Source organism: Pelmatolapia mariae, linkage group LG15 (genome assembly GCF_036321145.2).
Source record: "Pelmatolapia mariae isolate MD_Pm_ZW linkage group LG15, Pm_UMD_F_2, whole genome shotgun sequence".
Classification (NCBI taxonomy): domain Eukaryota; kingdom Metazoa; phylum Chordata; class Actinopteri; order Cichliformes; family Cichlidae; genus Pelmatolapia; species Pelmatolapia mariae.
In genome coordinates this window covers 17427584-17440957 of record NC_086240.1, presented here as the reverse complement: position 1 = coordinate 17440957, position 13374 = coordinate 17427584, and the positions used below count along the sequence as shown (strand labels likewise).

The 13374-nt window shown below is 41.6% G+C and overlaps 1 protein-coding gene across 4 annotated transcripts in view; it reads right to left on the bottom strand.

The window, feature by feature from the left end:
• Nucleotides 1–13009, bottom strand: part of dlgap2b (discs, large (Drosophila) homolog-associated protein 2b) — a 95167-nt gene extending 82158 nt beyond the window's left edge. For all 4 annotated transcript variants that reach the window (XM_063495467.1, XM_063495468.1, XM_063495469.1 and 1 more), the window contains exon 1: nucleotides 12458–13009. The gene's annotated coding sequence lies outside the window, so the exon portion shown is untranslated. The remainder of the gene's footprint in view (nucleotides 1–12457) is intronic.
• Nucleotides 13010–13374: the final 365 nt, after the last annotated feature.

Below are 13374 nucleotides of genomic sequence, written 5' to 3'. Positions count from 1 at the left end.
CTAATTTCCAAAGTGGTCAATTTAAAATCCCTGTAGGCAGACAAATCTCCTCTGTGACTAAATCTATACCCTTTCTTTAGGAATATGTGAGAGTTTCTGCTCGATTTTCACAAAGACTGAGGTGGAGTTGCCCTCTGGTGGTATCTCAACTCTCTTTTTTTACTTAACAAAAGAGATCTGTGGCTCTTTTGAAACATTAAAGCACCAGTGACACTTTGATTGGTGTTTAGAACTTTTTTTGCAGTGTTACAGTGAAGCCTTGCCGTCACTGATCTCGCTGACAATCTCTACAGCGTCTATAACGATATTTTAAAAATCTGCTTAGAGATGTCTAAACTAAGACTCGTCTTCTTTCTGATCCAAACCCTTGAAAGGCATATGTCAACACTTTCACTCCCTGAGCGGAGCTGATGTGGAAGGAAAAAAAACAAAACAAGACAAGCTCCAGAATTTTCCATAATTAGTTTCAAATTAAACTGTCACCACCAGCGGGGTGCTAGACTTTGCTGTCAATGTTCTCACCTTTGTGTGCCACGACAGATCAGAGCGCAGGCCACAATCTTTAAGTCTCTTGTGTTTTGTTTTTTTCTGCAGTGACAAACAGATCTCCTAATCCCATGCAATTAAAATGATTAGCAAATGCTGATGCTGCTAAAAGGCTTCAAACTAAATTGTTGGGTTTAATTCATATGCCCCCACACATATGGGAAACGTCTGCTGCTTATGTTTTGTTGTTGTTGTTGTTGTTTAATGACTTTTAAGGAGCAGATGAAGAAGCAGTCTGACACACAAAACGATCTACCAAAAGATTTGCATCTTAATAATAAGTATCTAGGATTAAATGGACTCAAAGATTATGTTTAAGACACTTGATGGATCCCTTATAAGTGGAATATTCAACACCATTAATAATCCACTTCCACGCTCAAGTTGTGCTGATGAGCCAAGGGTCTGCTGATCAGACCAGGCTGTGGGTGCTGCATGCCAGCAGCCTGCAAGAGTCAAGCAAAAAACGTCTTACATAGACTCTTTCCAAGTGGGCAGAGCCCTCTGATTAGTGACTGTTCAGGGATTTGCCAAAGTGATTTGAAAGCTAAAAGAATGTTTTTCGTTTGAAATCAATTTTAATAAAAGAAGAAGTGTTTGTGTGTAAGGCATAAAGGAAAAAAACAACACACCCCCCCCCCCCCCCCCCCCCCCAAAAAAAAAAAAAAACTGTGGATCTGTTCTTTCTGTCCACAAGGAAAACACTTCCCTTCATCAGTGAAGAAATAAAGTTTGGGCAGCAAAGTAGAGTCATTTGGATGAAGGCGAACGTTTTGTTTTCTATACAAGCAGATGCATTTCACAGGTGTTACGGCTGAACGCAGGTGGAGTGGTTCTGTGAATGAGTCCCTGTAGATATGCTCACATGTTCCTGAACAGGATGCAGAAAGCGAGCATGACAGGAAGCATGTGAGCTTCCAGCTGAGTAAACCATCTCAACGGTGCACCTAGCCATGCCCTGTCGGTGTTTTATATTGTCTGTGGCACTCAGGTTCCCCCTTGGCCTGACCGGACGCTGGCTTAGCACATTAGTATTAGCACTCTAAATTCCCTGCGTGGACAAGTACCACCTGGCAGGCTCCGCTGCCCAGCGTGAGTCAGAGCACTCTGGCCATTAACGCACGGCAGGTAACACAGCATTGGCAAGGATCGAGCCACAGCGAGCAGCAGTGTCCACGCACGCATAGAGCTTCTCTCTTGCCCGACTCAAACTGATCCTATAAGAGTTCCCCTGAGTGTAATAGACTGAGATCACTGCTACCACCCGGCTACTCTTCAGGCAATCCCTGCACACATCATATCCTATTATGCTATGCACAGGGACTCTATAGGATTTACAGAGAATGGTCCAGAAAAGGGAAACTATCTACTGAGTGGCAGTTATCTGGGCCTTGCTAATACCAGAAATCAGAGAATGTCCAAGTGTCTCAAGGTGATAAGAATGGAGCAATAACTCCAATAATCCCTTATTATAACCAAAGTATGCAGAAGAGCATCTCTGATTGGGAGATTACATCAAATTTTGAAGCAGATGGGCTACAGCACCATAAGACCACACCGAGTACTAATCCTGCCAGCTAAGAACAGGAAGCAGGCTGCAATTTGCACAGGCTCTTTGATCTTCTGGACAACAGAAGATCAAAGAAAAAAAACTGATAAAAAGAAGAAAAATGTTGCCTGGTCTGATGAGTCTCGATGCAACATTTGGATAGTAGGATGAGAACAGTTCCATGCTGCCTTACATCAATGATTCAAACCTTGGGCCCTTTAGTACCAACCTACCTGAGTATTGTTGCTGACCATGTCCAGCACTTTATGACCACAATGTTGCCAGCAAGATAATGCACCATGTCACAGCGCTTATCATCTCAAGCTGCTTTCTTGAACATAGTAGTGAGTTCACTGTAATTAAATGGCTTGCCCAGTCATCGGATCTCAATCCAATAGAGCACCTTTGGGATGTGGTGGATCAGGAGAGTCACTTCTTGGATGTGCAGCAAACAAATCTGTGGGAACTGTGAGATTCCAGCATTTCAATGTGAACCAGAATCTAAGAGGAACATTTACAGCACCTTGTTAAATCCAAGCCATGAAGAATTATGATGTAATGGGTCCAACCTGGTATTAGCAAGTAACTAATAAAGTGACCATTATGTGTTTGTTTGACAAGAAAAAAAAGAAACACACAACAGGTCCCATACAAATAATGTGTGTCCCTGGTCTGTTTCTAACCTTTTTGATTGCACCTTATGGAATGGGGCAAATAATGATGTGATCTTATTGTTACGGTTAAAATTTAATATAGAGAGACAGAATATCAATAAGTGAGCAAACTTACAAATTCAGCAGGGGGTCAAATAATTATTTCCCCCTCTGTGTAGACCTAACAGTTAAACAAGAAATTAATTGCTCTGCTGCAACCAAGTGCTTCACAAGGAAACTGATCAAGCTTGTTAAAAAAAAATTCAAGTTAACACAGAACCAAGCCAGATTACGTAAGTGCTCTTCTCACAAAACTAATTGGTAACGTGCAAAAACTATCAGATACGGTCGAAGAATCAGTGAGTGGATCCCACCACTCCAAGAGACACATGCAGAGTATTGACAGGGCAGAGCTTCGGGATTAAAAATCCTGTTGTTACAGGGATTGCCCTGGCCTCCATACAGCAGGGACTCTCTGTTCAGGTCTGCACTGCATCATTCTGCCAAAACACAAAGATCCTTTTCGCAGCTATTTTCGACACGCTCTGTCCCTGTGGTGGCCTCTTTGTCTGGCCAGGAATCGCTTGTCACCTTTGTCACCTTGTAAGCATAAGCCACTGGAGCCCTTTTTTCTGGCTTTAACAGCCCTACAGCCCTACATATACAGTAACGAGACACTGCAGCACGATTATGTCAATGAGACTATACATTATTTTCTGCATTCATTAGATCAGCAAAGCTTTTCACCTTCTGTTTCTCCGTCTCTCTCTCTCTCGCTAACCTCTTCTGCCCTCTCGCTCCACTGATCCCACTCTTCTCTCTCACCCTTTCTATCAGTCTGAGTCACTACAGTGTCACTCTCTCACACACACACACACACATACGCAAGTCGAATAATTCAGCCTCCATAACTCACTATGACATACACACACACACTTGAACATTCACTACAGCAGCTACTACTAGCATGACACACCAGGAGAGAGAGTACAACTCCTGCAGACACACTGTACAATGACACTGTTGGAGGTACCAACACACACACAAACACACACACACACACTTAATACTACCACAATAGCGTAAGTATATCCATCAATGGCACCATACGTGTCTGTGTGCCTGTTAACACACTGTTAAATCCCACACACACACACACACACACACACACACACACACACACACTGGCCCAGATCCCTCTTAAAAAGCAGCACTGTTTGGAGGAATGTACAGCAAAAGAGGGGGAAGCTACAGCTCCCGAATATCTCCATGGAAACAGGCTGGAGAGCAGCATATCCCGCTCGGCGTACTGTCAGAGACTGAAGATGAATCCAGTCCTCATTATGGAAGCCAAACCACACAACACAAACCAGGCGGATGATTCAATTGTTAATTGCAACATCTTTTAAATCTTAAAACACACACACCTGAATGAAGGGGTTTCCTCCTGCTAAATGTGGGGATTTCTTACTCGACTTCAACAAAAGATTTTCTCCTCAAGCTGATCGATACATAATGTGTGATTTTCACTCACGCTAGTTTACCGTCATTATTGCTTCCAATTGATTTTATTTTCTCCTCCAACCAGCTCATATTTACCGTTTTACTTTCTGCATTTGGTGCAGCCACTGACAACTGAATTGGAAAAAGGGAAGGAAATCATTTTTCAGCCAGATCCAAAAAGCGTTGATGACTCACTCATTAAAAATACTGAGAAACAAGAGACTCGATTCGCATAAACACAATGAATTTCTAATGATTTGGTGTCTCCAAAATACACTGAAAAAAAAGGCTTGAGAGTGGGTCAAACTGGCTCTCACTTTAGGTCAGAGAAGGCCTTCAATCAGAGCAAACCAAGATTTAGGCAAAAACTGCAAAGGGAAATTCAATCTTTTGCCACAGGGCTTATGAAAAGACATTAATAGCTTTTAACACGCAAGATGATACTAAGCATTGGGACTTATTATGATGTGAAAATGCCTGATTTTTGTGTCAAAACTGGCCAAGAAATTACATATTTCCACGTTCTCAGAACAAGACAATAAATGGTATCAATCTCTGCCGCTAATATCGAGCTCACTCCTCTGAACGCTCTCTATATTCACTCTTCCACTCACTCACACGCCCACGCAGCTTCACTTGCTACCTAACATGGTATTGTACCAGGCACCACTTGAAGGGATTAAAACTGGGATCTTGGATTCTAGTTATTTTCATCCTGGGCTCTCCTCGATTAACTGCAGCACTGCACATCACGGTACCCAGAAACTGTTAAGATAAAAAGAGTTGACATTAAACTTTAATCATGCCCGAGGGCAGTCGTTGGTCACCACAGCAGGAAAAGAGTAAAGACAGACATGAGTTCCACAGTTAAAACAAAAGATGGTAAGAAAAAGTCAATTTTGAAGCAAGACTGCTAAAAAAAAAAAAGACAGCTTCACCTTCTCAAAGACATTTTTCTTTTCTTTGTTTGAGTTTGGGGCTCAAGGTTGGATGAAACTACATATGACCATACATTTTTACTGCTTCTTCCGTCTGCAACTCCTTCTAGCCTTCCCATTGTGTGCTGCTGAACTCTACTCACTTAAAACACTTGTGCTATCTTCTATTATTTTCTGATATTAAACATTCTGAATATGCTGTCAGATTATAGAACGCATCCTGTTGATTCATCAGTTAAAATTAATATCATATAAATTTTGCATTTACATGAAGGTAGATATATGTTGCATGGCAATATCATTTTAAATCACACATTATATTGAGTATTATTATCAACAAATGTGCAATGCATGTTCATATGGGTGGATAATCACATGCATTCAATCATTTTTAAACCCTGGGTTTACAGTTATTTCCTCTTTGCATTTCATCTGTTTCCTCTTGATATCAGCTGCTCAGACAGTTAAAGAGATCTCGACAAAAGTCTAGTTACAATGGACTTTACAACTACACTGTAGACATGATTTGTTAGAAAATACCAAGGTGCTACTAGACACAAGACAAAGGAACGATGTGCTGTAACAGCCTGAGCTGTAAAATAGGTAAGCTGCTAAAAGAAACCCGATCCTGAATCATCAAGAAGTAAGTTAATTGGTGAATCTGGGGAAGTGTTATTCCCTGAGGTGGTTGTCAACAGCACACTTCTTACTGCTACAGAAAGTAAAAGAAGAAAAGAACAATTTCCATTGCTAAAACTAAGTAAAAGTCAAGGGGAACTTGTAGTTTTGGACAGCTATGGTTGCAAATGTGCTTTATTCTCCAAGTAATCAAGCTAATTTGGTATCCAGCACAGTGGAGCTGTTTTTGCTTCGATTATTAATGCTGTCAATTGTTTGTGTTTTTATAAGAGGCAAAGAGTTGAAGAAAAAAAAAAGCAGCTAGGATGCATTAACTAACTTAACAGTTAACATCTTAAAAATATTAAAAGAAATCTCAAGGCTCAGCCCTGGCAAGCTGCCATGTTTGCAGTACACTGGTGGAGAGCCTGAAGATGATGATGAAGAAAATGGGACTTGCTAGCTAGCACTCTCATTAATATAGAGAAATGGGCAGATGCAGGTTTAACAACACATGGCTTGAGAATAGCAATTACTCTCGTTGCTTAAAGTCAGTGCCTGGGAATGCTTACGAAGCAAACTGGAGTGCAAGTTTAAAGGCGTTTCGAAATGGGGACAATGGGATAACCACTCAGGGAACTATGATATTTTTGTTGCCATTTTCTCCCACTTATCCAATTCAGTGTTGCGAGGGGGCTGGAGCCTATCCCAGCTGTCATAGGGCAATCTGTAACTGGACCTGGACAGGTTGTGGCAGGGCTTGTCAGCATTTTTTATATGCTTATTTGTTTGGCTGTGGTGCTTCACCCACTCACATTGCCTCTATGGGGTCTAAATACACACTCGATTTACCACCATGAACAAAGTAAATTGTGTCACCAAGAGAAACATCAAGCTGTGCAGGTTAAAATAATTCAAGTGGCGTCATCTAAGCTATCCCAGTTTGGCGTTCATGTCATGTCTCGATCATGCAGCCGATGCAGATGCGCCATAGAAATGACTGTTCAGCAGCACCGATAAGAAGACATAAAAGATCAATTTAAAATGAATGTGCAGCTTGTCACTTTAAATTTAACAGAATTTACCGGTGTTTTTGTTGTCGTCCTGCTCTGCACCCAGCAATGAATCAGCTTGTCAGTTAATGGGTGGTTAATCTTTCCATTCTGACCTCCAAACCTCCGCAGCAAAACCGAGAGAAAAGATACCATCAACTGCCAGATGTACTGCAGCTTAATCCAAAAACAAAACATGATCTGTGCGTCTAGCTAAGAGGGTAGATAAACAAATTAGCCATTCAGTTGTGCGCAATATTTTTTGGCACTCCTTGGAAAATTACTGAAGAGCAATCGCAGCACCCAAAACACACAAATAAATTTTTGATGTGCAGTTTTTGTTTGTTAAACTTTGTTAAACAAACAGAAAAATAAAACTGTATTCTGACAGGTGCAAAAGTTGTTTTTGTGGAGTCTCACGACTTATTAGCTCATTAAGTCTTAATTGATTTTTAATTGGAAGCAGAATAATTGTCACCTGATGATGACTGAGAGCTGATAAATCATCTGACTCGGCAACCATGGGCTCTTCTTTTGAACTTACTAAGGAATGATTGGTATAAAGCAGAGAAAGGCAATAAAAACATGTCATTTGCACTGTCCAAACTACCATTATGTGTCTAACTCAAGGGTCAGAGCTAAATCTAGTCCTCCACAAATTCGTATAGAGCCACACACCCTGTGCATACATCAAAATAAACAGATATGTGTATCTTAACCTAAACTGGGCAGACAAAAAAGTAAGTTGATCCTGAAGGCAGTATCAACTTTTAATAGAGGTGTTAAATTTAATACTTCTTCACTAAGTATAAGAAGAGGCAAGAAAGGCCAATGCATCCATTTACCATGAAGCAATTTCACATACTTTGCATCATCATTTTGAAGCCACACAGCAGCAGAGACAGAGACTGAAAATTGCTGAACTGATAAGCAGCATGCAGCTACATAAAAAAAAAAAAGAAAAAAAAGAAAAAAAAAAGCCAGATTTATGAGCCAACCCTTAAAGTGATGAAGATGAAAAGTCACGTTGGCAAATCAGAGGACAGGTTCCAAAAAAAAAAGAAAATTACAGCTTTTTTTTGTTCATAGATTTTTATGTTGATCAGATTTTACACCAGAAGGCTAGACTGTGTACTAAACTACACGATCAAAGGTTTTTTACTTTTTGCCTCACACAAACACTGACTTGTCATGTTCAGGACTGTAAAACACATTCAGTGACACTTTCAAAAATTAATGCAAGAACAAAATGAAAGATTTATCACTTTGCTTTTATGTATTTATGCTTTATCACGCATTTTAAAATTCCCCATACTGCCAGTAGTCGACACATTCAGCCTACCAGTAAAACTATGGCTGTAGTTCGTTTTTTGTCTAGGCCTTATGATGGCTAGGTGACTTGTTGAATTATTTATGTGGACCAAAATGAATGTAAGAATGCTATATGGGACAGGTAACAATATTTTATTTAATTAAAGCACATTATCACGTGACTGCAGACTGTAGTTTGTTAAAGATAAAGTTTTCACTGAAATCGATGGCGCTGGGCTCATACTTCCATAGGATTAATGATGTAAGTATTAGCCAGACACTGCTAATAAAAGCACTTGATTAACTGATTATCAGCAAGTGTGACCACCTCTGTGAAGGTAGATGTTTTGGGAGTTTGCTGATCTGGAGTATTCAGGCCTCTGTCAATACAATGCCACAGTCTTCCCAGGAGTAAATGTCCTAGCAAATTCACCCCAAGGTCAGACTGAAATACTCAGAGGACCTGCAAAATCCAAGAGCTTCATCTCAGACGCTACAGGCCTCAGTTAGCATGTGAAATGTTCAAGTTCATGACAGTACAATTAGAAAAACACTGAACAAGTATGGCTTGTGAGGAAGAGTTGCCAGGAGAAAGCCTCCTCTTTCTAAAAAGAACATGACAGTTAGATTTAAGTTTGCAAAGTTATATCTGAAAAAATTCTAAGACTTCTGGAACAATGTCCTTTGGACAGACAAGACCAAACAGGAGCTGTCTGGCAATAGTGCACAATACTTAGTTTGGAGAAAATCAAGTGCAGCATATCAGCACAAATACCTCATAGCAACTGTCAAGAGAAAAGGTGCTGAAGAGGTGATCATTTGGGCTTGTTTTGCAGCTGCTGGACCTGGGCAACTTGTTTTTGAGTCAACCATAAATTCCTCTATGTACCGAAGTATTCTAGAGCAAAACGTGACCCCTGTCCGTCTGGCAGCTAAAACTTGTTTGGAACTGGGTCATGCAACGGGACAGCAATCCCAAGCACAGCAGCAGATCTCCAGCAGAACGGTTGAAAAAGAAAAGAATCAAGGTGCTGTAATGGCGCAGACAAAGTCCAGACAAATGCCCCCAAACCTCAATGAACTGAGGTAATGCTGTATAGAGGAGTGGGCCTAAATTTGATGTGAGAGACTGATAAAATCATAGAGGAAACAATTACTTTACATTATTGCTCCTAAAAGTGATTCTACAAGCTACGGAATGTACTTAGTTCTTCACAGAACTGCACAGAGTGCTAAGAAAAATGTCCTTTTTCACTTGACTGTATATCTGGCCCTTAAACTCGCCACATCTGACATTGGGAAATCCCCCTTTCCCAAATTTGACCTTTACTGAAATAGAACTCGACATCCCTGGCCTACATGAAACCTTTGCTCCCCATTGTCTTCTTCTGCACAAAGCAAGCTCTGGATAGTCCCATTTAAAACAAGTCAAAACTAATTTTGAATTCAGAATTCTTTTAAGTAAAAGAACATCATGTCAGATGTAACACATGTGTGGAAACCAGGTGAACTGGAAACATTACATGTATAGAAGAAGAATAAATATTAACAAATTCTGGATCCAAATGTTGTGCAGTCGGCCAAGAAACCGTGGCTGAAAGAGAAAGAGACGTGAAAATGTCCATCTAAAATCCATCATGGAGCAGAGCAAACTGAAGCTTTTGGAAAAGCCCTCACAGTTCCCCTGATCTGAACACCATTAAAACTGTGTGGGTAAATCTTAAACATGCCGTGCCTGCAAGACAGCCTAAAATAGCTCAGAACTGAAAGTGCTCGGCAGGGAAGAGTAGGAGAAAACTCCTAAATCAAGAATTTAGAAAAAAAAATCTTTCCAGGCTACAAAAAGTCTTTGCAATACAAAAAAAAAAAGGGAGACTTCAGAGGATGTTTCAACACTCCAAATATGAATTACCATCCGGTGTCAGCAGTCAAGAGCACTGTTAAACCAATTATGGTTGAAATGGTTGAAAAATCAGTCTTCCCATCCAGGTGTTTGTTTCCTAACTCAAAAACACCTGATGTCAAATTTTGTGGAAATTTTTGGTCTTCAAAACAGACTCCGAATCATTTTTGCAACCACATGAGAACTGATTTAACAACGCTGTTGGGTCAAACGTCAAAATTCTACATGACACTCAAGAATCTCCACATTTAATAGTTTAATTTCCTTGAAATCTGACTAAAGTTGTAAAAGAGGTCTACCGAGGATTAATTTTAATGTTTTGACCGCCTGACCTGATAGGCTTTTCTGTAATTCAGTCTTGCATAACACAGTATCATCATCAAGCATGATTAGAAATTTTGTGAGCACATCCATGCTCTCAGAGTGCTAAACCCTGAGTTTTATACTTTGTGGTAAAGTACTTTTTCACTTTCATGTCACTGGGGTCAATCTAAAATGCCGACGCCACAGTGAGAAGTTAGTTACTTTGGCTTAGTGCAAAGGCAGTAAATGGGAAAACTTCTAGTCTGGCTCTGTCCAGCAGTAACAAAGTAAACCTAACAGCATCTGTGAAACCCGCTAATGTACAAAACTGAAAATTTTCTGATGTTTGTAAAGGCTGGGACAAATTGGCAGGAAGCCGGTATAACTATGACATGTCCAGCCCAGGGAACAGTCAGTTTTTATGTGTTGGTTCCAGTCCTTATGCTCAGCTAAGCCAACAGACTGTGAGCTTCATCTGTACATTTGCTGTTAAGACATTATACTGATCAGTCGTCTACTTACTCATAACCAAGAGCCAAAAAACCATTAACCAAAATGTCAAAGTACTCCTTCTACCATCAAGAAGTAACTGGCAGAGACTGTCCAAGACTTTCATATTCACATGTGTAATTTACATTATAGCCTCTGGGGGCTGCTGGTGGAGCTTGACACTCTTATTATGGCTAAATGAAGCATTTCAGGATGCTAGTGTATCTCCTGGAGAATCAAAAGGAGGGGGAAAAGCCGCTTGGGAGCTGAGAGAAGCTCAGACTCTGCTCCTTTGGGATCCTCCCAATGCCACGCATGACAAACGACCAGCCAGACACCTCGCTACACCAGAAAGCAACCTGATTCATCCTGCACAGCTGTCAGAGTGCGCCGTATGTATACAGGTTTATCTCTGTGTACAGTGTGTGAGAAATGAGAGCTTATTGCGAGAGAGCACATAATATGTACAGATTGTGCACATGCGTGTGACTACAGATGTCTGCACAGGATGTTTCATGGTGCCAAATGCAGCGATGAAAGATTTGATTCTGCATCCAAACATAAATTAGCATAAATGTACATATATTTTTTATCCAAAACAGGTTTTCTGCAGGACACTGTGAGAGGTTTTAGCTCGCAAACACACAGACACGCACACACAGAGTCCTGATGCTCTGTCTCACAGCAGAATGCAGGTTTTGGACACATTGCTGCAGAATCACCTGGTCTCCATCTCTTATTATGATATTACAAAGACACTGTGTTTGAAAGGTGAATGCGATGAAGCCTTGTTTGGTCACTTCCAGGTTCGGGCTTTGCAGAGTAAGACCTAGCATGTTACTGAGAGACTGAAGACTTGCACCGTTCAGCTGTTGGCCAGCAGTTTTTCCAAATCAAAGAGTGATGGAGTAAATTCTCCTCCACCCCCCTCCTGTCCTCTTCCACCCTCCTGTCAGTACCCTAATTCCCCCTTTCAGTGCTTTCTTCATCTGAAATTCATCCCCATCCATGAAAAATGGGGGATTAAGACATGCAGAAAATGACGAGATTTTTTTCCTCTCTATCGCCAAACTGTATCCATAAAATGATTACATAATGATCAACTATTGGTACCACTGAAAAAGACAGTCTGTCAGTTATGCTGAAGCCACAGATTCTACTGACATTTGTGGCCATAAGGAGATCGATAGAAAGCTTTTTGGCCACACTGTAAAGATGAAAATCCCCCTGTTACCCATCGAGAAGGCTCTGGTTGAAGAGCAATCCCTGCCACCCTGTTGGATTCTGTCACACACAAACACACACACACACATATGAATGCACACACACCTGCATGGATCCCTGTGACTGCTGAGGGGAAGAAGTGCTTTTCCTAAAACCTGAAGACAAATGTATTCATCTTTGAGAGCCTCGTTTGATTTCTTTTCTGTCCGATCTGATGTGATAACTTCTCATCTACCTGTTAAATTCACACTCTCACTCGGGGCTGGAACAGTTCCACAGAAAACGTCTCGAGAAAAAGCAAAACAAAAAAACCAAAAAGAAAACAGTGGGCAAGAAACATTTCTCTGGATGAGTCTGAGTCTTCTTACCTAGTAGCGAGTCTATGTTCCGGAGACATTTGAGCACATATGCGGCGTGTCTTCACACGATGACAGGGAAGCGGCGGACAGTCGGGCAGAGGTGTGTCACATCTGAGAACGGAGGGGGGGAAAGCAGGATTTCTCCTCTGCTTTTCTGATCCTTTCTTATCTCTTTCCAAAGCCCTCAGAGGAATGGAGCAGTGACATAGGAGGAAGAAGAGGAGGAGGAGGAGGAAAAAGAGGAGGTGGTGGAGGAGGAAGAGGATGAGGAGGTGGAAAAGGAGAAGGAGGAAAAGGAGGAGGAGAGGGAAGGCTGAGGAGGGAGCAGTCTGCCGGGCTGGGCTGCTGTGGATCACCTGGAGCAGTGCTGGGCTCCGCATTTACTCCTCCACTGCAGCAGTTCGAGGCAGAGGCGCGAGCTGCATGTTGCTTCCACAGATCACCACAAAACAAGGACACGGAGTCTCCATCTGCTGGATTCAGGATTCTGCAGCTCTGTTGCTCCACGCGTTGCTATCCCCATCAGCATTCACACTCATGCTGTCCCTCTTCCCCTCTGGGTATCTGTCTGCGTTTCTCTGTTTTATGGTTTTGCTTCACTCTCCTTTTCTCTCTGAAAGGGCTTTATATCGGTTCACAAATGCCATGATATCAAGCTCTCAGCTTCCCAGGTCTGTGTCCTCGCATGGACTGGTGCATGTGGTCACACGTCTGGTACTCTTGGTAATAAAATGCCCAGCTCAATAAAGCCGCAGCCAACCTCACGCTCTCCCTGCGATGACATCACTCTTCCGACCAAAAAGGAGGGACACGTTTCCTGGTCTTGCCGGGGCCCTGCTTACGTCATGAAGATCAGACACGTTTCTCATGCCATGTGCAGGTGTTCAATTGGCATGCCCTCCATTGAGAAAGTTAGAGGGAAACGA